Consider the following 27,711-nt stretch of genomic DNA (forward strand, 5'->3'; position numbering starts at 1 on the left):
TCTGTGAAACTCAGAATCAAAGTAGCCTCAAGTGATTTAAGCTAAGCTAATGAAGGCCTGACTGAGCCTATCTGCACAAAGCTTTTGGTGCTATTTGAATCATCCTCTTTATAATTTCCTTAATCTTAGATCAACAGCACTACAGACAAACCCTCTCAAAATAAAGGAGAAACGCCACCAGGACAACAGGATGTGGGTAACTATCAATAAGCATTTTCATAGCAGCTACTCTACAAAATTCAAATCTCATTGTCCTGACCAGGGAAGACAAGAGGAGTCTGCATCAGAGACATTTGAAAAATGAAATCAAGATTTTAGCAGTTCAGAAATGCACCAGAAGCTGCTCTGAGTCCTTATGTCTCAGGAAGAACAGAACAGGGAGTAACTCAATGCAGACACTGCATTAGCACAGGAAGCCTGTGCTTGGACAGAGTGCTGAGGAGAGAGGAGAGGCAGATGTCAGAAGATGCACAGCAGTAAGAAAATTAGACTTCCCGTAAAGTGATCTACTAGATTTGTCACCACTGTCGTGGTGCAAGTACAAACTTTGTGACACCTGCTTGAGTACCTAAAACTCCATCATCACCATGATGCAGTGTGAAAACGCATTACGTGTACTTTCGACCACCATATCTGTGACTGCTATTAATTTAAGGAGGCTGCACTTGCAAATATTTGAGAACTGCTTTTTGAGCGACTATTCTGGATCCTCAACTTTCAATGAAAGACATCTCTGACCCTCATGGCTGGAGAGAAGCATCTGAAAATGTAACTCTGTAAGGACAAAAATTAAAAGACAAATAAATTCAGATTTCACCCTTTTCTTTTGACCTTTTCTCAATTTCTCATGAATTTCAGACCAGTCTCAGCACAGTTATTCAGCACACAGTTGTCCCTTCTCAGAGCCAGAGGAGTCTGGTAGCACATACCCAGGAGGGAGTCCAGCCTCTCAGGAACCCTCTTCTTCCAGAAAGAGAGGGCTGAGTTTGCAGCAGCTGTGCTTCAAATACTTTAAAAACTAATTTTTTTTCTGCTAATCTGCTCCATTTGAACAGAAGCAGCACAGTCAGTGCTGGACGTGGACCAATGCCTTGGAGAAACATTTCAGTTTCTCCCAGCACTGGCAGCTAGGCAGCATTTTTGACCTGCCCTGCATGCTCTCACTAGATCAATGTATCATCCCACCAGTTCCCTCTGCTGAAACAGACTCATCCTTCTCCCCACATACCTAAAGATCCCACCCAGGCTCTCATCATCTTGCACCACGGATCAGTTTTAGTTTTCTTTTCCTTAACACAGAAAACTGCCATTTTGCTCTGCTTGTATCCTCTGAGAATGCCACTGTAAAGACAATTTTCCTAGCTTCGCTTCAGACTATGCCCTTCCCTTCTATATAGCCCTCCTCTCACCTCCCTTCAGAGGCCACATGAAACCCAAGCTGCTTGGTCTGTATTTTTAAGGTGCTTCCAAACTTATATCTGCCTTACGCATCGTCTTTCACTGAATTTCAAGAGATCAGCTCTCACCTTCAATCAGTCCCACTGCCAGATGGAAGCAGCCCCAAATCCTTCCTCCATCTTCCTCAATACAGCTAACTAACATGAAACAGCAATTCCTCCCTTCTGTGCCAGAGACTGTGGCAGATGGCACCACCCTGTTTATTACAAGATAATCCTTTTTTAAAGGAAGATAAGGGAAAAAAATACACAGAAGGTTTAATGAGGACTTCAAAATGGAGTTCCTACATCTTTACCCGGACTGGAAGTCATCCCTGGGGTCACCAAGTACGATCCCTGTTATCACGTGCACTGCATCGTAATATCTCTCCATAAACTCACTGAGCTGTGACTTAAAAGTAGTTGGGGTTTTCATTTTCATTCCTACCAAAAGAAACCAGTTCCAACCTCCCTGTCCTAATGGCTAGAAAATTTCTTTTGCTTTAAAATGTGAGTTTATTCATGGCCCTTCGTTCTTACGAGAACACTGTTCTTTGGTGCAAATAGTCCTTTTTCCTCCCTAATGTTTTTACAGACAGTAATCATAATCCCGCTAAGCCTTCATTTTGCTATGACCAACAAGCCACGCTTCTTCTCTTGTAAATCAGGCTCTCCATTCTCCTCATATCTGTATTACTCCCATCTGCACACGTCCCTGTTTTAAGTCAGATTTTTTGAGCATAGATTTAAACACAAATGACTGTAAGGATGTTAACAGTTCCTTATCTATAGAGCTGATACTTTTCCTAATGTAGCCTATGTCCTTCTCACAACTCATCACAATGGAAGGCATAAAAATTTTGCCAAAAAATTTTGATTCCGTAGAGCTGATGTCAGAATAAAAGGCCTGTATACACTGGTCTCCCTATTTCTCTCCTTTTCTTAAACACAGATACTGTGCTTGTGATTCTTCAGTCACACAGTGCCACCCTTGAGTTGATAGATTTATTAAAAACTCTTACAACCAGATTTGCAATTTCACACATCAATTCTTCCAGAACTTTAGGACCAAAAGTTTCCACTCCACACCCCTCCACTCCTGCCAATTTGTGGTACAGAAAACTTCAAGCTTTTATTCCATTTATAGTGAGGCAAACTCTGTTCCCATGTGCTCCTTCCCATTGGTCACTGCACTTTTACCCCCATGCAAACTTTCTACCTTGAATTTCTATAATTTCTGTGTACGGACACAGAGATACAGTCCCCGATATAGTGAGCAATGATTCCATGCCTACAGTGAAAGCATGATATTGGATTTTTGTTGAAATGTTGAGAAACCCATAGGATGTATTGAGCATTTCAGAAATTTAGCTGGGGTATTAAGACGAACAGATATGTTTTAAAAACGTCTGTGTAATCCTTGAGGCGGAAAAAGCACCATATATTGACTGGGCCGTTAAAACAACATCTCTCCCAGGATTTGAATGTGCTTCTGCAATAAAGAGGAGAGAATAACGCTTGTGGCAACCACAACCTCAGTAATTGCCTGGGGACCTTGTGAGAAACCGAAGCCCAAAACATGAAAGGAAAAGAGAATACCGCAAAGAATAGTGAAAAGAAATACTGCAAGACACCTGAGCAGCTATATCACTGCCACTGAAAAAATGCTGTGTGCCTTCTTTTGGAACAGAATCCTAACACTCTTGCTTTCACTGAAATCAATGGAGAACACTAGAAGAGCCCATTAGCATCACAGTCAGCTGCTGTGCTATATCTGCTCTTGGATATCCATCGGAGCCCTCAAATTCTCCTAGTACAGCCCTCTTAAAGTCTGTCTGACTTGGAAATAGGCCCCAAAGCTGAAACATTTCAGAATCCCTCCAGCTAAAGCTTAACTCACAGCTCAGTAACTGGTGAAATCGCTCAGCTTCAGGGCCCAAGAGGAGCAGGTTAAAGTCCTGAGAGGCAGCTGGCACTCAGGAGAGCACAAGCAAACATGAGGAAGGGGCAGTGGAGCGCAAAATATTTAAAATGCAAGAGACAGGAGCACATGGGGTACCGAGAGAATCAACTCAGCTTCTTCCTATTTCACCCTAGGCAAATCACTCCATAAGCCAACACTCAGCCTGTCAAGGTGCACAACGCAGATTATATCTCTTCTCTTCCTCTCCCTTGAAGCATAAGTACATGAAGCTGGAGTCTTTGGGGCCAACCAAGTCCAAGCACCAGGCAGAAGGAGCAGGCCAGGCAGACCTGGAGGGATGCTGACATGCTGCTGCTAAGCAACGTGCAGGCACAACCTACAGCCCTGCATTGGAAAACTAATCAAGCAGCATCTCAGTCCCTTACATTAAATGTCAGTTTACAAATGGAAGTGACAGATCACAAACCATTCCCCTCTGTAGCGGTGTGGTCTCATCCTGAACCCATCTCCGTGCGCCTGCCTTGTGCAAGCTGATCCTGCGTGCCCTGGAAGCGCACCTCCGCTAAATCACTCCCTAAGTCTCCAAAGTACGATTCTGTTTTATAGTCGCTGTCAAACCAAAACGTTTCATGTTAATTTCTTACAACTTACTCCACTGTCTGCTTCGCTCCTATTTGATATTTATTCCCCTGTCAAATGTGCATTTATTTGTTGACATTTTTATTAAATTAGACTGCAATAAATCTGTCTGCATTTACGTTTGTATCCCTTCGTGCTCAAGTATGCAAAGGACCCCAAAGTAAGTTGCATACATTAAATGCATGGCCAAATGCTCGTAGGTATCTCACAGAGGGTAAATAAAGTCAAAGTACTGGTAATCAAAAATGATAATGACCCCACCTGGCCAGGCTGGAAGGGAACCACTGGAAGCAATATTTGTGTTGAAGTGGGCAACCTCATTTCTGAGCAGAAGGGAAGGTTCAGGTAACATCCCCACTTCTAGACCGTGAAAATTCACATTTTTTATTTCCTTTTAGACAAGACACAGAATTTCTTGAACCAGAAGATTTTTTTCCAGAGGAAAAACTGGCTCTTAGATGGCTGAATGTTACAAAACATTACCATAAGATACAACATAAATGAAATTGCAGCACGCAGTTAGTAGTCAAATGCTATTCAGCTGTTAATAGAGAGTTTAAAAACATCCTTAGCTCACCAAGCACTGAATAAATACAATCATGCATGGGAAAAGTGAGGCATAGAGGGATGTGATTTGCCTGATGTCACCCATCAAGCTGTCACCAGTCAGGAATATAGACCAGACCAGCTAAATGCTGTCTGGAAAAACCTGAGAGACCAGATCAGCTGTCTCACATTTGTGTCATTTGAAGCTTCTTTTTGAAGCTTCTATGCAAAATAGTATTTTTGTGTAGTATCTTTTTATCGTAGCTGCAATAGGGAGACGAATAAGTTAAAAAGTCATGACAGCAAGGTCACTCAAGGTTAAGGCTTTTCTTTGTCTCTCTCTTGAAGTCCTCTGCTGTATTGGTCATATCTGATACTACGCAGCACACGTGCCCTGCAACTCAGGGGTGTAACAGCGGCATGCTAACGAGGGTCCTCATGCCTTGTTTCTTCCTCCATGCCGTGCACACTGAACTTGATAAAAGGAATGCAGAGAAATTCAGAGCAGCTCCTCCAACTTCAGAGGATTCTGAACACAGGATTTTTTTGCTAAATTACAATGTCTCGAAATTGGCAACAGCACACTGATTATGTCTCATTGTGACTGTGATGTCCTTGGCGATGGAGCTGGGAGACCGCAAAGTGCATATAATGCTCCTATATGTGACTCTAATGACTGATGATGCTCTTCTGTGGGTAGCAATTTTGAAATAACCAAGAATGACGACAAAGAATATTGCCTTTGTCTCCTTGCTTCAGAAGAACTTCACGTGTAACTAAGGAGTACAACACAGTATTGTCATCTACATATGTTGCTAATAGGGAAATTTGCAGCCCCATCAAGTAATTTATGGTAATCTGCCCTACATATAGTCCTATAGGATAAGCCAGAGGCTGAGCACATGAGGTCGGGAAAGGTAAGTACTCGCTCCTAGGCAGGATGTTCTCAATGCACGATGAGTGCTCAGGACAAGGGAACAGCTAATAAGTGCTGCAGACCCCAAGATCAAATTAACAAATTAAATTAAACGTAGCATTTTCTAAATTGGAAGCCAGATGCTTTCCTCACTCTGGTTGCTTCCTGTCATTCTGAGAGCTCAAAACAACCATTGCACTGAATAAAACAAGTGCTGAACCCGCAGAAGGATGAATTGAATACTTTGGTGACATACAGCGAATGCAGTTATGTTGTCATCGAGACCTGACCTAGTACTGCTGTTTGCCAACTCTTTGCCCTGTGGTGAAGCGCCAATGTGCTCAGGAGTATCTTGTGTTTTGTGACCCTACTCGGAGTCAGCATATGTGCAGAGGACACACAAAGACACACATCCTACATTAGATAGCGATGATGGAGTTTCACTCCTTCCTTAAGTACCATCTGACAGAGCATGAAGGATTTTGGTACAGACAAATGCCGCTGTCAGTGGAATGGAAAACACCGTGTGTCAGCAATCATCATGTAGATGGGAAGGTGAAGAATAACTGGCAGGAGAAAACATAGAGGGAGTCTGAACCTGTCTGCAGGAAGCTCCAGATCTCTGAGACTCGCTCTCCTATGCCCATCCCATGAGGAGAGCTGCAGATGTGAGCCCTCACTAGGGAGAGCAGTTTGCAGATCCAGCCTGGCTGTGGGATCACCGAGTGCTGCAGGAGGCAGCACCAAGCGCACTGACCATTACACACAAGCTGACTATTTTGATTTTTACATGCTGTCTGAACAAGCTAATTTAAACCTGTGCAGGTCAGTCTCCAGACATCGAAGTTTGACACAGGAGGGGCACAGAAATCTATTTCTGATCTGCCAGAACAGCAGGTCCTGAGAAGTCCAAGTGCTGCGCTAGCAGCACATTACTGTTTGCCTTTGAGGGATGGGAAAATTGGAAAAGAAGAAATTGGTTACTTTCAAGATAACACAGATTATTTAGAAAAGTGCAACCACAAAGCCTTTGCTTTGATGGTCATTCGGACTCCTGAAGATATTGGACTGAGCAAATTTTGTTTTAATCCATCCTGAAGGATTTTAAAGTAAAGATATTGTTCTGAAAATGAGCTCCTTGCTCAAACCCCCGTGAAGACTCGATTACCATGGTGGCCTTTCTGTTCTCATAGTTGTGGTTTATTAATCTTCTCCCCTCCCATTACTGCAGGAGCCAATGGAAAACAGGAATGTAATGACAGGCCTGAGTAAGTCCTTGTGAAAATCTTTCCCTAGGAAGAGGGTAAGTCAGTTCCCACAGCATCTAATCTCCTCCTGCTCATGAACTCACAGAGAAAATGATGAAGAGAAAGCAACGTTCCCTTGATGCCTCAGAAACAAATGTAGGTGGGGTACAAAAATTTGTGTCCTTTCCCACCGCAAACCAAAAAACAAGCCAGAGGGTCTTTTTGAACAAGAAGAGGCTGATCACACCTGAAGTTTGTTCCAAGAAGGCACAAAAGCAGTAAATAACTGATTTGGTCTGCACCAGACACCTGCCTTTTTGCTTCTGCCCTACATCCTTCCAAATGCAAAGCTCTCTGAAGCTCAGTTTGTGTCCCCTTAACACATCTCACAGTACTGTTGCTTTCTGGGTGAAACTCATTCCTCACATAGGGTGAAGGCTGTGGCCAAGACCTGTTTCTACCTCGGTCTAAAGGTCTAGGCTTTTCACAACTTTAAATGGTGATGACAGCTCTGGCGGTCAAGCTCTAAGGAATCTAGCGGAGGCAATTTAGAAAGTTACTGCTCCCAGTGGCCCTCTCTCCCCAGAACAATTAGAGGCAAACATGGGCCTGCATTTCAATGGTTTCAGTGTAGAGGTCGGCATATTAATGTGTTCCCATCATCAGCCATAGCTTCAGCCAAAGCACTGAACTTTGCAATGAAGCAGCTGTGTGGCTCTGGCTCCTGGGCAGTAGCCGGGGCACAGAGCTTTGCTAGCCCCTTCCTTCCATCAAGCCGTCTCCCTGTACCTTCAGCCTCCTGCCACCCCCTCAGCACACAGACAACCTGCACTCATGGTATTTGTTACTTCTGTGGGATTTCTTGGCCAGGCTATTTTGAGAGAGGGGTTTGGTGGTGGTGCAGATAGTGAGCTGGACACTGCCCTAAGTCCGGTGGCTCCAGATGCCTCTCAACAAGCAACAGCAACCTCCCACCTGCAGAAAAGGAGCCAGGACATGCAGCAGCACGTGGCTGTGTATGGAAACCATCACACGGCAAAGCCCAGCCATAGCGCATGACAATTCCTTTTTCCATCTACCAAAGCATACAGCTGTCTTAGGTTCTCCTTCCTCAAACCTGCTTTTGTGTTTTGAATGAGCGGGTTTTGCTATCTTTCCTGCAGCTGAACGTTGCTTTTCCTCAGAAACACTGGGGAACAATTAGAGCAACAAGAAAATGGTAAAAATAACACAAAATCAGCATATTCCTCATGACGCCGACAGCCAGAATGATGTTTAGTATAGAAGAGAGCAGAAACATTAACATGGTTAATAACCAAATAGATAAGCATGATCTGTACTTTAAACCACCAGCAATCTTCCTCTCTTTGCTAGAAATATTTCAGAAAGCCAGAACACCCCCATGGCCCCGTGAACACACTTAAGAGCGCTCAGTAATTTGGCACTTGGGATGACAATCACTGTGGGTTTTACATTGTTTCATTTGTGGCAGCACTGCAGTACAAAAACATTCAAATGTTGCTAGGTTAAAATATGTATTTTCCCTGTGGTAATTAGTACAAGAAAATCAGGCTAAACATATTAGATTGAGCTGGCTTTTTCATTCTCTTCCTGCAGTTTTACACTTCATAGTCGCAATAATTGTAGCCCTTATGAACAATTATTTAAAATTATGTAAAATGCAATATGATCAAGGTATTAGACTATTATTATCCCAGCTGCAGATGCATGAATCATTACTACAGAGCATCTAAAAACCCCAGAGTTTTCTGTCAGTTTGAGTTTAGGGGACTTATTCTTTCTTGTAGACGTTCATGACAATTAAATCATACCTTGATAAATCGGAAAGGAAAAAATCCATTATCATTATTATAAGGCCTCATTAAGAACCAAAAGTGCAGTTTTCATGAGTTGTGCTTATTTTGCCACAAAGCTACTTGACTGGCTTCTTACTTAGCTGGAGAGCCCTTTCTAGAGCAGGTATCTAGCACTGGGGTGGATGTGTGGGGTGTCTTTGGGGACTGGCCTGATGGGGAGAAAATATTTGACAGCCTGGAAGAGGCCTTTGTATGATAATTTATGTTTGTTGATTTACTTGTTGGATGTATGACAGTTATGGAGAGCTTACAAGTGACAAAAGAATCCTGAAAAACTTTAGATCTAAGTGAAGACAGGAATTTCCATCTCTGCTTATCTGTTGCTTTGCTTTGCTTCCTAGTGTGCAATGATGCATGTTTAATCTTGGGCATGAAAAACATATTTTTTTACAAAATGTATTTGTTTCTGTGTATAAAACCCCCATATTTTTTAAAAAAATATTTAAAAAAATAAAATTTTCATTTTTTTGGAAATAGCAATATTATAGCAAATAAAAGCAAATAAAAAGCAAATAAAAAGCAAATATATTAACGCACAGGTCCTGCAATCTGACCTTAAAATCAATGAGAGATGAGGAGCCTCATCATCACTGGTCAGATCCTAGGACACGTATTAATTTTGCCTTCATGCTGAAGGATAACTATTCCCTTTGATTTTGGAGGATTTGAACTAGTGTGGTGGGGGAAGGAGCACCATGACCTGTTTCTTTCTATTTGCTATGGATGTGTATGGTAATTTGAATGTAAAACAAAACTCTGGAGATTGCTCAGGAAACTTTCATGTAATTCATCCTCTCCTAAATCTTACTAGAACTACGTAGATCATATTACAGTGTTACAGAAAATAATAGGGCCTTAAAATAAGGAGGGAAAGTCAGAGAGAAAAACGTGACTGAGCCAGGTTCTATGAAAATTATGTGCCTTTGGTTTCATTCGCTTATTTTCCTGAAAACAGAGGAAAACAGAATGGAGATAAAACACTAACAAATACATGAGGAGGAGTCTAGTGCACTGAAAAATTATTAACCACTATAAATTTATCAAAATAATAAGATAATTATTTATATACAGGTCCAGAATAGAGAAATTGTTGCCTTGGATGGTAAAGTTAATGGGTTGGACCTATTTTTCACCCCATTGCTTTATAGCTCATCCTTCCTCTTCCTCCTGACTCTATTTGCAGTAAAACGTAGTGATTTGCAGACACCACTCATTGCTATCAAACACCTGTGTCACAAAAAGCGGACAATTACTTCATTTAAGAAGAAGAAACTGTACCCAAGATAAGAACAGATGAAGTAGTGAAGAGGGAAACGAGACAAGGATTTGCAAGGAAAGGACATCACAGATGTTCCTCTTCTCTAGTTCAAAACAAAACAGTCACTCCCCAACAGGTTGTTATGGAGAGCTGGGGCTTTTAAGGAAATTGCAGTGAAAAACTAATGCCGCCTCTTCCCATTTACAGAATCGGGCGCTGATGCCAAGTGTTTCGATGACAAATGCACACACTGACAGCAGGACCCAAACAATTCTTTAATCTAAAGGGAGAGCACTCAATATCTACATTTGGAGCAGAATGTCATCTCCTGTTTTAGGTTATTGCGTATGGGGAACAGAGATAGGGCTGCTTTGTATTTGGAGTCTGGCTGCAGATGTCCAAGTTTGCAGTAATTACATAACTGGCAAAGCCAAGCCTGTTAAACTTTAGATCAGCATTAATAAATGCAAGAGAAAGCTATCTACCTAATTGTCTGGAAAAAAACTGAGCTTACCATTTACAAGAATGAAACAATATTAATTGTTGCTCAATGGCATGAGGTTGTTGTATGAGAGGATTTTTTTGCCTTATTTTTCCCTTGAAAAGAAGAAAAAAAATAAAGAAATGTGTGCAGGGAGGAGAAGTGAATATGACAAGAAGTGAAATGTTAAAGCTGTTTCACTAAATGACTTGTGGAGAATGAGATAAAAGATCAACATTCTCAAAGAATAATTTCTTCAAATACCTTGTGCTCAAGATTCCCCTCTAGGCAAGATTTCATTTTTCTTCATTAAAAAAATAGCATTAAATTTTATTAAAGAGTCCCAATTAGGCTGGTAACTGGCTTCAAAGAGCATCCAGGCTTAGGAGGATATGTTAAAGTTAGCAACGATGGGAAGATTCATTCGTAAAGATGATTTTAAAAACAGCATCTTTCTACTGGTACAATTTGGCTTGTGTGCCCTTAGGGCATCCTCCCAAACCTAACTGATGCTTATTTTGGGAAGCAGCACATAAATGCTTGGATTTAAGGTCAAGTAGGTGGCAAAGTTGGCTGTAACCAATGTAAATTTTTCTTGATAGATTTGGAAGAAGCTAAAGGACAAAATTGTTTTTCTAAAATGAGCATTTTTCTTAGATCCCAAATTGATCTGATTTGAGGGTGACATCAGACACACTTGAAGCAAGCCCTGTGAATTTAGCTTTAATACCCTGACAAGCTGCATACCTTGCCTTCTTGTTTAAATATAACTGTCGCTAAGCGCATCAGCTCAAAAATATACACTCAGTGGTGAATGGGGACAGGTCAGAGGAAGAAAGATGTTAGTTTCACCTGCCTTAATTCTCACAGTCAAAACTGATAGGAAAGTAGACACATCTTTTTGTTTTCAGAGAAATACTCAGAGTATGAAGGTTTTTTCCAAAAGACAAATGCCCTTGAGGGAAATGAGCTGCATGGGTGCAGGGTGTTCCTGAGCACCCTGGCAGTGGTGAGGAGCACTCTATTGACAGAGTTAAAGCTGCAATACATCTAATGCGTTCAAGATTGAGAGGTGCCTTCAGACCCTGAAGGCATGAACTGACTGTATGGCCTGGCCAAATACTCTTTTGCTGATGCTTGCCTGTGGGTAAGGGGTGACCGACACTCCACGTTCCTCGCTTTGTGTTCTGGGGAGGAAAATGTATAGGAAATGTATATTATATTAAATTAGATTAGATAAGATAAGATATAGAAGATACAAAGACAAATATACAAATATTGTGAAATCATTCAGAACATACAGTAAGCTGCAGTCTGAACCCTATGGAAAATCTGAGAGAAAAAATAGAAGAGGAAAAATTCAGAGAAAACTACTTGTTATGAATCTTGTGCAGTGATAATAGTTAAATAGGACAGGGAGAAAAAGCTGCAGCGCTCCCATGTACCTGCTGATCCCAGAGGAAAAAAAGAGAATGGGAACGAAAGACAAGGACAGATCTTCCACTTGAGAAAACCCCCTTAAATCCAGACTTCTCCTACCCTATGCAAAACCACACTTTGCTGTTTCTGTGGCAGATCTTCTCTCTGAGCAATGCTGCACAAGGAGACTATTTATGCAGCCCTACAAATGTCACACTCGTATTTAGACATTGATATAGTCCTTTGCTTTACATTCACATACTGCATTTTCTCCACTTCTAATCAAATGCTAATTTCACATTCATTCTTCATAGCCAGATTTAGACAAGGCACCCAGTGGTGCATACTTAGGGGGGGTTATTATTATTATTTATTTTTTATCAGAGTATGTCATTCCCAAGTAAAGGATGTGCTGCCTGCAATGTAATTATGTATGCTGGATAGCACTTGCATTGACTGGGAGGCATATAAGTCAATTGCATATTGTATTGTGCATTATTTTATATTTATTATTTGCTGTCAAAGTGTTTTTGAAAACCAATGCTTATGAGCTGTGTGTACTTTACTATAAATATAGGGTCTCCTGGAGAAGGTGCAGGGATGAGGATAAATTTAATTTGACAATTCTGTCACAGGTAACCTCCACTTCTTTCCAATCTGCCACTTGCAACAAACAAGCCAAACTGGTGTTGAATGCAGAGGAAAAGTGCTGCAGGAACTCAGTAGTAAAAATTATAGTGGGAGGATACAGGAAGGCTGTATCATGGGGTCAGTGAGGTGCACAGCAAGACGATATTTTCCTAAGAAAATTATTAATTGCACCCCTGAGATAATGCCTCCACTTCCCCAGCTCTTTTCTTTTTTATGTTTAATTCCTCTTACAGGAGTGAGGTTTAAAATGATACCTTTCTGCCTCTCTCAATGAGACAGCATATCTCACAAGGAAAAAAATCAATTCTAAGCTGGAATCGTGTACATTGCAACATTTATATACAATAATTCTCCCCTCCTCTCCATTGTACACATCTCCATCAGTGATGAATAATGGAGACAATTTGTAGTGGGTGCAATGTGACAGCAGCTCTGCTTATTCTGCTCCAAGGCTGGCTGCACAATTTTACCTCATCACAGGCAAGAGAAGGCAGCTGGAAAGTTCTTATCAGACCAGTAGGTACAGAGGGCTTAGAAGTGGAAGGAAAGCAGAACAAGCTTCTCTGAAAGTGGTCTAAAATGTTTCACTACTGCAGCTATGATTGATGTCATGGCTTTTCACACTATGTTACTTCTTTTCCCTGTGGTGCGCCTTCTCATTTCCCTCACTCAGAGCTGGCACTGCCGTCTGAGTGACTCTGGCCTGTGTCAGAGCCTCTGCGTGGAGCCTGATGGATCTGAGGTGATCAGTAACCACTGAGGAGTTGCTTCTTCAGCTTCACTTCCTTACCTATCTATGCCTACACATGTACATTTGTTGAATGAAAAAAAAGTCAGAACAGATATTTAAAAGCCAGGTGCCATGAGCACACACGCTCTGGATTCAGAAGCAAGCAGATCTTATTTGATTGGAACCAAAAAGTCCGGGAACACACTTCTGTGAATTTGTTCATGCTACAGCTCATCTATCTTGGTTCAGCACACAGAGGCCAGCAGGGACCAGGACATACCCTGTGTGTCAGAACAGCTTCTGGCAGGGAACATATATAGGAAAAGGCAGTTACTTTTTATGTTCTCTCTTCCCTTCTGTATTCATTTCCTCATCCTATAAACCTTTACAGGGAATAATCAAAAGAGCTTCACTGGCTGCACAAAAAGGTCAAACCTACTTGAACTTGAAACTTTACCTTAACTATCATATCAAGACAACACATTGACCTGCTCTCCAAGTTGATTAGATAAATCTTGAACACAACTCTTAATCACTCTCCTTATCCCAGCTTATCTTCCACCAAAAGTAGAACACAGTTGCTCAGCTGTTTATCATAGCGTTGGCATGGTAGCATCTAGCTCGGAACTTCAAACCCCACCCTGTCCAGAGGTGTGACAATTAATAGACATCAGAACCACAGTTTTACAGATAAAGTAAGATTTTGCCAAAAAGAAGACTCTTTCTAAACATTAAAAAAAAAAAAGGCATTATCATGCTTATTTTGCGCAGACCTCCTGTTTGCTATGTCACCTGTTTCACGTAATGTTTTTATTGAATGATCAGGAGTCAGTTCCTAGAGTACTGAACAACTACAAATTATCTCCCTTTCTCGTTTCTACGGACCCCTCTGCATTAAACCCAAGATGACTCCCAGAAATCATTCAAAGCTTTTCTCTGTAAAAGAGAGGGAAAGGGAATTCAAGAATAAAAGACCATCCTCTGTTTCCAGCCACAACAACAGAAATCCTTTTACTGCTCCCAGGAGACTTAACAACAAGAAAAAATCACTTTTGCGAAGGACACAATGACAGAAGGAACTGAAAATTATGTGGACCTTCAGTGCCAGGGAATGAAACATAATATTAAAGAAGTAGGTATCTACCTCACATGGTGGAATGTGGTTTATATTTATCAGTTTCTGGCTTTTGTTAGCTTTGAAGGATGAACCCATCATTAACCTCAAGCAGTATCTTTTAGTTCACCTGAGGTCTAGACGTGGCTCCTGGATGCTTTCATGACGATCCTTAGCGAAACCTGTTCTATAAAGCAAAGCCATGATAAGATGTGATGTTTCTGCCTGAAAGCAACTTGGAGCTGGACAGGAAAGCAAAACAGGTGGCAGAGTGTCGGTAATGCTCTGAACCCTGGAGAAAACCTTGCAGCAGATACATCACCTTTCATGCTAGCCTTCTCCTTTCACAACATCTCCAGTTTTCTAATGTGCATTTCCCTTACTGTAATTCTGTTTTGCTATCTGCATAGTGATAAAAACATGCGTCCGGGTTCATGTTATCTGTTTTTTTAAGTGATATCTATAATTGACTTCTGGAGCACAATGGTGTTCACTGAGTGAATTGATTCAAAATTGCTATAATAATACTGCAAAATTCCTTTATTAGTGCTGGAGTATGTCAAGGAGAATCAGTTAGATTGCTACCTAGGATAATAAACACTTATAGACAAACGCAAGCAGCCCACAAAAAGCAGCAATTTTACAACTGCTTTTCTCTTTCATTCTCTTTCTCCAACAGCCACTAGCCCATCATCACCATCAATTAGATGGTACCTACAGAAGCCGTCTGAAGGGATCTATTTTTCATATCTATTGTGAGCATGTGAAGAACATAAGTGAGACAAGAGATAAGAGGACACGGCAACATCAGTAGAGTGAGCCGAGCAGGTAATCCCTCATTACATGCTGATGTTGGGAAGAAGGGACTAATTCTCCTGTTTATAACAGCATGAATTCAGAATGACTCCAGTGACTCGGGGAGCAAGCCTGGATTCAGAGCTGAAATTACGAAGGCTTAAATCCCATTCACAGGACCTAATCCAAGAGATCCTTCCAAAGGATTCCAGGCCATCTTTGCAGTGACTTCAAAGGGATCTGGACCAGAATCATTTTCTCACAAAGCAGGAGGAACAAGGATTAGGCGCTGCACACAGTGTTTACGCAGGCAGCCCTGCCTGGCCAACCTGCTGAGATCAGCACACAGACTATTTGAAAACAAAACATTCATTCCCTGAAGATCCATGCCACAATCACTATATGAATCAATAAACAAAGATGATACCAGGAAAAAGTTATTATTATAGCCTTTCCTGCGGTTTAATTTTTCTCTTCTAGATAAAATACTTCAAGGATACTTTACTAAATCTTTCCCATGAGAATTAGGGCCAGGTTTAGCTGTGTTATTTTGATTACCCTGGTTGGTCCAGACTCTTTACAGAGCTATCACAGAGCCTGTCCAAGCCACTGTGTTTCTCCGAAATTCCAAATTAAAATACAACATATCACACACACACTAAATTACATATCCCGTACTCAGATCATACACAACTGAAAATAAATCACTTGTTAGTATAAATAAGGTAATTATAGTCAGCAAATTTCAGATTCACTGGTGACTCAAACTTCAAACAAGTAAGGATTTTCAGAAATACATTAATCCCATGGGTTCCATCTGCTCCTAGAATTTGGGGTTTATCAATACCCATCACATCCCTGTTAAGTGAACTGTGTCAGGTACCTACATTAGAGTGATAATTGGTGGGAGTGTGCTGGTCTTCCTGAGGGGGGCTACCCTACCTCATTCACGAAAGGAGCCTTATTACTATAGCAACAACTGCATCCTATGATTTGCTTGCTACAAACACCCGCAGAAAATATTCTGAAACAATCCATGCAAAAAACCGTTACCTTGACCTGGTGCAAATAATGTGTTCAAATCTGAATTGTTTCTGCCACAGAATAAGCGTTCTGAATTCACATGTCATATGCAAAAAGAAGTCGTTCCACTGTGCTTCAGATTAAGGAGGAGAACCCTTATTTTGAACCCTCTCTATTCTCTGTGCCATGCCTGAACTTCCCCAAAGTAAGAAATAGGAAAGAGTGGTTGGTCTGGTTGGTGAGAAAGACTACTGAAACAGTGAAAGGAGCGAGGCTTTTCCACTCAGGGCCTGATCGTGGAACACAGCCGTCCCTTCCTGACGTTACTTCAGACTTAACATTTCCTTGCCCAGAGCTTAGAAGTCACAGTGATAAGATGTGACCCTCCTGTTTAGAAGGGATGAGGAATTTGCTGCTCTCCTACCGATTTTTTAAAATTTTTTCAAAAATATTGATGCTGTGCAAATCATGAGTATCCTGGTCCCACCAGCGGAGGGGAGCCCGAGCAGCATTGCTCAGCTTAAGTGCTTCACTCCTGTTTTACTATCTGTATTACAATGCAGATAGTATCCTAACAACACAGCAATCCAGGAATTGTACCATAAAAGTATTTGACAAAGAACCTTAAGGAGAAAAATGAAAGGCTATAACTCCTCCTTCTGCCTTTTCCCCCATCTCCCATGTGGTCTTGCAGTGCCAGAAATGAGAAGAGAGGGAGAGAACAGATCCCTTACAATGCAGAGTAACAAAATTTCAGTTTCTTTTCATGCTTAGGTATAAGTTAAGAAAGGAAGGATGGTAGGATAGCTTGTTGGGGAGCAAAGTTGAAAACAGGACTCTGTGCTACGGAAAACATTTTATCTTTTTATAATTTTCTCTTGATCTTGCAGATCTCTCTTTTTAAGTATTTCCTTTTCATGTGTCCTCATCTCTACTGACAACTGAGCTGATTGAACCAACAACCATTTATCCAACTCCTAAAGGAGGGATGATGATGAGAGCAAAAGATACCAGCATAGCCAATTCTGGCCTCAGCAGAAACATCATCTTCCAGTGACCAGGAAAGCTCTCTTAAAAGCAGCATGTAGAGAGGAACACGGCAGTATCCTCATGATCCTGTGGAAATATTACCTCTTACTCCACATCTTTAGCACCAGAGCACTCAGCTAATGATGTCCTTGTCTCAGTTGAGAAACTTAGTGTTTCTCAATTGGAGTTTCTGCAACTCTGAAAATTTACATTTGACCCAACTACCAAGAGCGAGGATAAAAGCAACGGTAGTGTCTCTATGGAGGCATTCACAACCAAACTGTACAAAGTGTTTCTGAATAAAGAACTGTCTTTACCCTCCCACTAAAAGGCTTCTTACTAACTGAGCATCTTCCAAATTCTATTTAAAAACGGAATTGTAATTTCAGCACAGAAACTAAAAACGAGTTACAGACGTACTTCCCTTCCATGCAAATAAACATTCATCGACTTCACAAACTAAAGTCTGGAAGTTGTCAACTGCTGCAAGAAATTCCTCCTTGCACCACAGCTATTTAAAATAGCATGGCACCAATTTGTGATATGAATGATCTATTGCAGCGAACCTGATTCAGTGCCTCATAAAGGCAAATGCATCACTCTGACCCATCTGTTCTATAGACATAATCTTAATTGCAAACATAGGGTCACATCCCAATAAATCAGCAATGCTGCAGTGAAGGTGCCTACATTTACGCCACCTGAACATTTACCCAATATTGTCTACAATCACTACTCAATAGAATTTAGGGACAAAAAACCCAAGGAGATTGCTATCGAGCCTTTTTTACTTACAGTATGGGCAAAGTCCAGGTCCTATTCCTATAAAACCCCCAAAATTCCATGGACCACAACTTCATGCCATACACAGGGAATAAAACAACAGAGATGTTTGGGGTGATGGCAGGCCACATAAATGCAAAGGATAAGTACATAACAGGTCACAGAAGAAAGCCACAGGATCTATCCCAGGCTTGCAGAGCCAAGTGTGCAGAATCTGAGCATCTGTGGTCTCAAAATAAAGGTAAATGATTGCAAAGGAGAGAAAGGAGAAAATATCTCCATGTTTACCTTTTCCCCAAATGGCACAGACACAGATGATCTCATTAGCTCATCTATGTAATTTACACTTCTAATATGGCTGAGGAATAAAACAAATTTTCAGAAATAAGCAACAGGATGGGGACAGAAGAGAGGGAAACCTCACAGCCCTCTCTCATCTAAGCTCCTTCTTTTCTTGCCAAATGTTATATTCCCTTCCTGGGAACCCCTCCAAGTTTGTGTCTCTAGATGCCACGCTGAAGCAGGCTGCCTGGAATCCCTCCTACCCGCCTCTTATCACTCACGCTGAACAGGCAGGGCAAACACAGGGTGGAAAGAGCGTTTTATCCTTATTTATTTCCAGATGGAATATCAAGCCAATGAAATAGGCAACAAATGAGAAAAAGGAAAAAGAAAAAAAGAAGAAGAAACTTCACCATATTGGAAATAGACAATTCTTCGGGGAAAAAAGGTAAATACAAGTCACATGTTGAAATTTGGAACTATTTACACCTGAGCAGTGCCTTCTGCTGTTAAACAAGCATTCTGGTAGGTGCCTTATAGGCAAAAGAAAATATCAGTATGGGAGTAAGGGAAACCCCCATTAAGAGCAAATGTAAACAGAATTATCAGAAGCACATGCAATCAAAACCCCATGGGATTCACTCTTGACTGACTGTTTGGACATCCTATCTAACCATCAGCATTGATCCTTGTCAGGACTATGTAACCGTAGGCTCCTTTTGGGGCATCTATTTTAAATACATGACTTCAGGCGAAGAAATATCTTAGTGGAAGTACCTGCCAGTCTGCGGAGGAAGCTTAGGCAGAGATCCAAGAGCTGGTGCCTAATGTATGAATGAGTGAAGTTAAACAAGGTGAACCTCTCTTCCTCCCAGTGGCCAGAGATGTACCATCTACCAATGGTCACTCCCCACCTCTCTCTTTCCTAATCTATGCAGGAAATCTAGAGTGACTCTTGCTCAGTTTGGGGCTCCAAATTAGGTAGGCTGGAGCTGAGCCTCGGAGTTGGTGGCTGGCTGTAAGCAAAATAGTGGGATCCACAGTTACCAAGGAAACGTGTTGATCTTTAGTATTTTTGACACTTAAAAAAATGCACCCGATTTAAATACAGATAACTCTGGTTGAAGAAGTAAATGTAACCAGACCCAATTAGAGAAGTGAACTGGTGTAACACAAGTCTTTCTCAATTCACAGCCTCCTTTCATCCTCTTCCTACATATCTCCAAAGACCACTGTTATCCCATCTATGTCTCCCTAACTAATTTTCATTTTAAAATGTGCTTTAATGACTGCAAGTAGGTCTGCAGCCCATAAATAGAAGTCTCAATGCACAGAGGGCATTATGTTCCCATGCACCTCACAGGGTGGGCTGGAGTGGAGTCCAGAGCCAAAATACCTGAGTATTAGAAGAGACCCTCTATGCGGTATTTAGTTGTAGTCCCTTTTTGGATGCTATTATACAACACCCAGCCAGCCTTCAGTCTTCATAAGAAACACTCCGATTGTTTCCATCGCTCCCTATTTTTCTCTCCCTTCTCCTTCCCTCGCATGAAGAATGGATGGTAAAAATTTATTGTGGGTGGGATTTTGAGGCACGCATCCCATTAAATTTAATGGGGACTGAGCATCTAAATCCCTTAGGCAGCTTGAAAATTTCAGCCTCTATTACTAATGCTCTTCTCATTATAACAAGATTTGTACATGACAGCTCGAGAGCTCTGACTCTACTATTAGTGATGTGGTTCTGTATCGTGCCGCTCACGGCACCCAGTGTAGGCTGCCTTGCTCACAGCTCATCTTGTCACACACTCTGCAGCTAACATGAGACCAGAAAGCAGCCTGTAATTTCATTATGATTGAAGAGCTTCCTTGTGGGGGCTGAGGGGGTCCACAAAATAAAGACAAAGCCAAGTAAATCTGCCTTTGTTGTGATTATCTGATAACCATTTAGTTGTATTCATCCACTTCTGCTGTGCAGCGTACGGTAGGATGGACGTGGCTGTGCTGCACAGCTGTATCGTAATAGCCAAAGAAAGAGTTTTTCAGGGGTCATTGTAAACTTTGCAGGGCTGTCAGAATTGCCAGATTCTATCAGATTAACTTTTTCATCAGCATTCTGCTTAATTTACTGAAACTATAATTTACCAAGAGGGCATGACTGGAAAGAGAACGGCCTTTTAAAATTTCAGGCACATCCTGCAGGTCTTCATGGGTAAGGTATTTAACCGTTTTGGTGTTAATCACACCTGACAGAGCAACCATTCTCATTCTCATCAGAGATTTTCCTGTCCCTTTTTGTGTCACTCCAGCCTGACTGCCTTGTGGGATAAAAGGGACTAGAAAACCTCTACGAAACCTGGGGAAAAGCAAAGAGCGGTTGGACTGTCACAATAAAACTTTATGTTCTTGTAAATGCAGAGGGGAGTATAAGACCCTTGGAAAGGTATAATTCCTCCATAATAAACTAGAGTTGCTTGGTGCCTTGGTTTTTGCTGTCGTTGTTCTTTTCAGGTGTCATGTGTACATATCTCCTTCTCACAGGGTGCTCCGTGTGACTGGGCTCTGGACTCCAGCCATCAGATCTGTGAAGAGATGCTGGTGCATCCTCTTACTTTCTGCAAGTTTGGTATATCTGAGTCTGTATTCACAATGTGAGGGACAGATTTTATAACTGACTTTTTTTTTTTTTTTTTCATTCTTTATCCATTATTGCTACAGCTGAGATCGGAGCCGAGGACTTTAGGAGTCTCCTTGCACTGTTATGAAACTGTTAAAATGAATTGGATCAGGACCTTTGGCCATCTTCCTGCCTAGAGGCAGTGGTCACAACAAAGGGTTGGAGGTGTGCTTTGCTGAATTTTATGCACTGCTTTGATACCAGCTCACTTCCCCTCACCCAGATACTCAATGCACAATCCTTCATTGATTTCTTTATGACTTGTACAGTTTTAATAGTTCTCATAATTCAGGAATTAAGAAACAGCACCCTTACACCAGCTCGGGTGTACAAACAAAAAGAGTGTCTATTCATTAAGACATCACTGCCTCGGCTTCCTCAGCTTTCCAGGCTTCTGGGGGAAAAAAAAAGGAAGAAAATTTTTTTTCCTTGCTTCTGGTTGTTGTTCAGATTTGCCCTTCTGCTGATAGAGTTCCACCCAGTACCCACAGTAGTCTATGTAGGTCTTGGGTGCTTCGGCCAGGAGCTGTGGTTCTCTCTATGAGGGCCAGAGCTATGCTGACCTCTCTGCTGCCATTCACTGGGTTGTCCATGCAAAATCATAGAATCACCATGTTGGAAAAGACCTCTTGGATCATCGAGTCCAACCATTCCTGTCGGCCACTAAACTATGTCCCTGAGCACCTCATCCACCTGTCTTTTAAACACCTCCAGGGATGGTGTCTCCACCCTTTCCCTGGGCAGCCTCTGACAGTGCCCCATGACCCTTTCTGTGAAAAATTACTCAGCCTGGACCTACCCTAGGACAGTTTGAGGCCATTCTCCCTTGTCACTTGGGAGAAGAGGCCAGCACAAAAGTACCAGACAAGGGTAATAAAGAGCATCTAGAAGTTGCTGCCTTGCAACTCATAACTGCAAATCTCATAATTTCAAACAAACCTGGATTAGGTTGTTTAACGTGAGTTCAACTTTGCTTTTTTTAGCAAGAGTGAGTTCCAAAAACTACAAAGTCTCTGTTTAAATGTTTTACTTGAACTAGACAGACTATTATTTTTATCTGCAGCTACCATACAACATTTATTTAGGCAAAACCATCCATGTACTTCAGATGGGAATTTTGTCTCCAATAAACAACAAAATGGCTCTCCAGCTACATTAATATTAGACTGTCACGAGTTAGATAAGGCTGATAAATTGGTACTTCTATGCGAGCAAGGGACCATCACTGGCTAGCACTGTTTAGTTTAGAAAGCAGGGACTAGTCTTCATCAGGAAATATAGGAACAGTGAGTTGGGGGAAAGGAGCCTAGAGAAAGTGGTGAGCTGAAACATAAGGGAAGCAAGTGAAGACGTTAAAGAGCATTCAGGTAGAACAAGATGTTCTGAGTGCAAAAGAGTCTGGGATCCTCTGCTAGCAGAGAGCTGAGAGGCATTTTAAGGTATTTCCACTGGTCCTGAGATCCACACAGTACCTTAGGGAAGTCCAAATTCTTTGTGTGCAAAACTCCCTTGGAGTAGTGCCTGGGAACACAGCAGCAGGTTATCTGATTCAGCTTTCTGTGCAAACCTCCTTTTTCTCTTAAAAGCTTGAGGGAAAGTCAAAATCTTCTTCATGATGTGTACATGGCTTCACAGATTGCATGACAAAATTCCAAGAAATTAAAAAGCTGATAAAAATGGTGTAAAAAGAGCCAGTATCTTTTCAGGACACTTCAAATAAGCCGATCATTGCATCTTCAGAACAATGACTGTCTTCTTTGAAGAAAAGAGATGAAAAGCAAGATGAGTCGGTGTTGTATCTGACATAAACAGAAATCTGTACGATGTTATTAGAGATATGAATGATACCAGATTTGTGGTTATAGGAATTGTAGTAGGAAGGCTTTAATGTTCCAGATGGAAATTGGAAAACAACTGCTACTTATTACAGTGAGTCTCAGATACTCGACTGTGCTTACCAACACATTTCAAGACACTTAATACTTGGCTTTAGGGGAGAAATGAAGTCAGATAGGAATCCAACTTATAACAACTAATTCTGTTGTAAGTGAATAGACACGAGTTTATTTTCTTAAATTAAAAGCAAATTCAAAGATAATGTCTGTAAGCAATGTTTTTCCAAAAGGGGAAAATTGGAAATTTAAGAGTACTATTTAGTGGAATTATCCAAAATTAAGATCTTAATGACCAAACTGCATAAGAACTGAATGTCTGGAAGTTATAGATTCAGCCATCACCTGGAAATGAGACATGAAATAATTCCTCTCTTCTTGCCTGTGCTGGGGGCAACACCAACAGGTTTAGCCTGAGTGTACCATGAAAGTTTACAGGCCAGTGAGAAAAAGTCAAACAGAGAACTGCAAGAATTACGAAGGTTCTCGAAAAAGCATGAGAAAAGCAAGAGAATAAGTCTCAAGGGGCTAAAATAAAAGCAAAGGAGATTTTAGTTAGAGATTAAGGAAAACTCTCTGGCATGAAACTAGTGAAATGCTAGGCTAAACTCTTCGGTGATGGAAATCCCCATGCAGTAAGTTTTGAAGAACAGATCAGACAAACAGCCACTAGGAGCAGTTAATTATGTTCACCTCCTTTGTGGCAGGGAGATGGATTAGATGATCTCCCAAGGTCTATTCTGCTCCTTTAAGTCCTATTTCATCTGTGTAGCCTCTCCCGCTTTTTCACTTCTTTAATGAAGCAAAGGAAGGAGAGTGCAAAGGAATATTTCAGATGCTTAGCCAGCAGGATGAAGGACACAGTAAGCAGAGAGAACTGAAAACTGAGGTCCAGAGGAAAATTAACTTCTGACTGAGAGCTGTGGCAGAAGAGAAAATACATATTGCATCCTGTCCTGACTGATGTTCATGTTTCCCCTCAGCTGGATCATGCTTGCCCCATCTTTGAAGAAAGGAGTCCATAGCCCACAGGCAACTCGGAGCTGACTTGAACCACAGCCCTACATTTAATTTTTTTCTGTCCTTCTGCTTCTTACATTTTCCCCTGATTCTTAAAGCCTGATATTTTCTCTTTTGTATCCCACACAAGCATCACTCCTCATGAAAACAGAAGGAAAAAATATAGGGCAGTTGGTATAATCTACTTTCTTAAAATTAGTAATTACCATGGTGAGTATAGTGCATTTCCAATGCAGTCTCTGGTGTTACTAGATTAATTCATTCGCATCATGCTATTATTGGGCCTTAAATCTCTGTTTCTCAGGCTATTTGTTAAAAATAACGTGCTTCAGCATAAGAGGCAGCAAAAAACCTGGGATGATTCAGCCCACTCAGGGTGCTATATATTTCTTCTCTGCTCCATCAGTACCTCTGAATTGTAGTTCCCAAAGCAACCAAGCCTCAGTCTTCAACCACAATCTTACATCTGCCAGGAAAAGGGATAAAAGCTTTATGCCAATTTGTATACTCAGTAATCCTTGTCCACAGCTGCTTGTTTCCACAAGAGGGCAGAGGATAAAGTCTGTAGTGTGTTGACTCCTACAGTGTTGTATATGACTGCACAGGAACTGCTTCCCATAAAGTGGTGTCAGTCATGTATTATTCCCCTATAAAATATATATTTATATATTTATATATAAACGCAGTACTCTTTACCTACAGTGTTATGATGATATACAGCATGTTTGATGACTTCGCTGGCTGATATTCTGTACACTGCAGTCCCCAAGCTTAGTGCTTGCAACACTGCTCTGTTCTGTTTGACTCTGTGCAGCCTAAACTGAGGTCTGAGCTGCCCAGGATCAAAGTACAAGGCAGTGAAATACTTGCTAGAGTTTTGTGCAGTCATCAGCTCTCCTCTTTCTGCCTCAGAGCTACTAGTACATGCAGCAAGATATGAGCTAACGCCTAGATTTTATTATGAAATGTTTTCTTACTTGTTCTCCTAAAATAAATAAAAATAAAATGTAAGCAATCTTATTTTCAGCAAGAGAAAAAGCTGCTGTCATGCTGGTATGGTGTATAATGGAATACAGTAGCACTGTATTTCATTATGATTCAGTGTGTTTTCATGTTAGTTGCCAAGGATTCAACAGCTTAACGTGAATTCTAAAATAAGATTAGTATTCCAAATAAAATACTTTTGAAACACATGTATTTCCCATTTCATTCTAATGAGCTTCAGCTAATGCATAGTATCGCTTTTGGGTATAATATGAATTCAGGAAGGACACGGCTAAATTCAGCCATTTGGGACCAGTGTTGAATCCAGGCACATAAAAGCAAGAGGGACAGACATTCTGGTCTGCAAGGTTGCTCTGGAATGGGCTCTACAGCCATCGGAGCCACAGCACAGGAGGCCTGGCTGAAGAAAGACAGTCCACTGCACATTTCCCAGCTCCCCTACAACCTGCTCAAGTAACACGGAATAGGAAGGAACTACACATCTGAATTTCACTGTAACCACTCAATCTAATAGGTATTTAACAGACTTTTAAAAATCAATATATCCCTCTTCCACATTCTGAAGCACTGATCATTCCATCATTCAAACATGATCAGCAGCTTCAACACTGCTTATACTTCAGTCATCCGATTACTGCAGCAACTAATCAGGCCCACATAATTTGCCTTTTTCTACTTCGAGATTTATCTTATTGGTCAATTATCTTCTTGGGTCAGTGAGGCTGAAAACAACCAAGAAGGACTTAGACACAAGTGAAAATCAGTATCCAGCAAAGCAAATTCCTCTGGTCCTTCACAGCATTTTCAAACACATGCACTGTATTTTGGTAATGCGGATGAGAAAATGTCATAGCACAAACTCACAGCTAAGAAAATAACGACAAAAGAGAAGAATAAATTGTGTTACAGCATCTTTTCTGGTCCAGGCTTATGTGTAGATCTACCTCTAGACTGTGGATGGGTAATGAGAGACCTGAACCAGCATCCTCGCAGGCAAGCTGCAGCAGCACAGCCCAGGAGGGAGCCTTGTGTGTCTTACCTGGAAGTCTGTGCTTTTCTGGTGTTGATTCTCAGCAGGAACAACTGCCTCCCTCCAGGAATGTAATGTATCTGCAGCCAACACTGCCCGTGAGCCTCCCGGTGCACAACCAGAAGCTTCCAAAATCCTCCCACTTTTCTGCAAGCAGCACCTGGCACTTGGATTAAAACTGTGATGGCTCAGCACCATTTCACTGCAGGGTCTGTGAGCAGCAGGGGCTGAGCACAAGCTCACATGCGTTAATCCAGGTACCTGCTATGGGCTGAGCCCTGTCCCCTCCCCGGGAGGGATGGAGAGAGTTGGTTCAGGTGGGAACAACCACCCACATAGCATAGGCACGCACACTAGCAAGTCCTCAAACCTATTCTCTGGTCATATCTCTTAGTTTTGCCGGTGGTCCTTCGTTTTGGGACTGTGCTGGAGCTGAGGCATGACAATGAGAGCAGCCGTCCATAGCAGCCACACAAAGTGTGATACTTCTCACTGCTCCAAACTCAGCCGCAGATTCTCTCTTTTCAGCATGGTTAAGGCTTCCCAGAAAGCACCAAAAGCCACCACAGAAGCAAATAGGCTATAAAATTTGTGAGAAAGCGTCATCCTTCAGGTCAACCTGCGGGTTTCACCTCTCCTTCAGTGCTCAGCAGTGTCACATCTTTGCTGAACAGTAAGAAAAACCTTTCAAAATTCAGCCCGTAGAGGGACCACCCATGGTAAGAAAAATGACTAAGGCCCAGAGTTATGAAGTAGCCATGACTTCCTGACAACTTTGCTCCCAGGGGAGCCTTTTTGTATTCTTCTGCTGTTTTCTTTTACTCTCCTCATTTATTAAGACTGCATAAAATGCTTACTGAGTGGACTTCGGGTCCAAAGCTGAAGGATGATATATTTCTAGCTAGCGGCCTTTTTAAAGAACTAGCTAGAAAGGAGGTGGTAGCATTAAGCAGCAAGATAGCTCTGTAATTAGTGGGAGTCATATGGGAACAGAAGACTGACATACTGGGGCCAGAAAAATGCTGGAAAGAGAGAAAGTAGGAAATATAATACATAAAGGAAAAGGAGAAGCAGCATGGAGTCTGCTGGGTAAAGAAAAAGGATCTGGAGAGACCCCAGTGATGCGCAATATCCAGGACTCGGAGTGAAAGATGATGGTGTATGCTCTTCATGATGTGTTCGGTGAGGGAGAAGAGAGAGAGAGAGACCAGCTGTGACTTCTGGAAATGGGACACATCCATAAACCAACAGGCATCTCATAATTCAGATAATCACTCGATCGCTAATATGAGAGGACAAAAATTTGAAGTGCTTCATCACTGGGCTTATGATGGAGCAGAAAACATTAACTCCATTAGCTACTTCCACCATTGGAATGAGAAACCCCAGCAGTGCTTCACCGCTGGCATATAGTTCCTCGATTGTGATAAAATTAGGCCTTAAATTGAGGAAGTTTCAATGGGAGACTTAGCAGTGACTGTTACAGAGACAAGAAAATGTAAATTCTCAAGTCTGAGAATAAAGTAAACAAAAGCAGGATTTTGACTTGTATATTTTAGACAGAGGATACCCTACCCATGGCACCTCCATGACTCTCCATGCTCACTGACCAGTCCTCTGGCCAGAAAGCACGCAAATATTTTCCTAAACTTCACAAAATAATATCTGCCCCAAACATTACTGCACATTCATAATGGTATTGGACCTATGGAAAAAAGCAGCCCGACCACAATCAGTAATTATGGCAGACTGACCTTGTCTGGCTCTCTGGCCACACTACACAATGGATGATGTTTAATCAGAATTAAGTTGGCTTGTCTTACAGTAGTGAAAAACAAATTAGAAACTTGTCTAGATTACTGTAGATATGCACCCAGACACGAGATAATTAAGCTGCTCTAAGACATTCTTCTGCATGTTTCAAACTGCTTTGCTGC

The 27,711-nt window shown here is 41.6% G+C and overlaps 1 protein-coding gene across 1 annotated transcript in view; it reads right to left on the reverse strand.

Moving 5' to 3' along the window:
* SGCD (sarcoglycan delta) overlaps positions 1-26,196 on the reverse strand; it is a 378,321-nt gene extending 352,125 nt beyond the window's left edge. The window contains exon 1 of the mRNA XM_054079590.1: positions 25,784-26,196. The gene's annotated coding sequence lies outside the window, so the exon portion shown is untranslated. The remainder of the gene's footprint in view (positions 1-25,783) is intronic.
* Between the last annotated feature and the right edge of the window lie 1,515 nt (positions 26,197-27,711).

Source organism: Cuculus canorus, chromosome 14 (assembly GCF_017976375.1).
Source record: "Cuculus canorus isolate bCucCan1 chromosome 14, bCucCan1.pri, whole genome shotgun sequence".
NCBI classification, from domain to species: Eukaryota; Metazoa; Chordata; class Aves; order Cuculiformes; family Cuculidae; genus Cuculus; species Cuculus canorus.